This window comes from Galeopterus variegatus, unplaced genomic scaffold (assembly GCF_000696425.1).
Source record: "Galeopterus variegatus unplaced genomic scaffold, G_variegatus-3.0.2 Scaffold2600, whole genome shotgun sequence".
In the NCBI taxonomy this organism is placed as follows: domain Eukaryota; kingdom Metazoa; phylum Chordata; class Mammalia; order Dermoptera; family Cynocephalidae; genus Galeopterus; species Galeopterus variegatus.
Window position 1 is genome coordinate 47,634 of NW_007728711.1, and position 423 is coordinate 48,056.

Genomic DNA, 423 nt, shown 5'->3' on the forward strand with positions numbered 1-423 from the left:
GAAGCCTTGGTAAATTTAAACAACGTTATATCTCATTTTAGGTGTTCTGCTGTTTATTTTGCAGATACATTAGCAAAAGTCCAACCACAATCCGAGTCCGCGCGCACGGCCGCCTCGCACTCTCTGGAACAAGGAGCAAGAGCGACTCCGTGTGGCGGCCCCTCGCAAGTGCCACTGCACGTGCTGTGCGGCCACAGCCACCGCGTCCTCCTCCTGCTGTGCAAGTGTCCCCGGCCTGCCTGCCAGGAAGCCGGGTGGGGCGCAGGCAGCCTCTGCCCCACGGGGACTCCTGTGGCCTGGAAATCCTGCACCCAGTCACCCCGGCCAGGGAAGCACCGGGCCTGGTGAGGGGGTCGTGGGCATGCAGTGCTCCGGCCCCTGAGCATGGGGCCTGCAGGGTGAGGGATTCAGCTGGACAGCAGA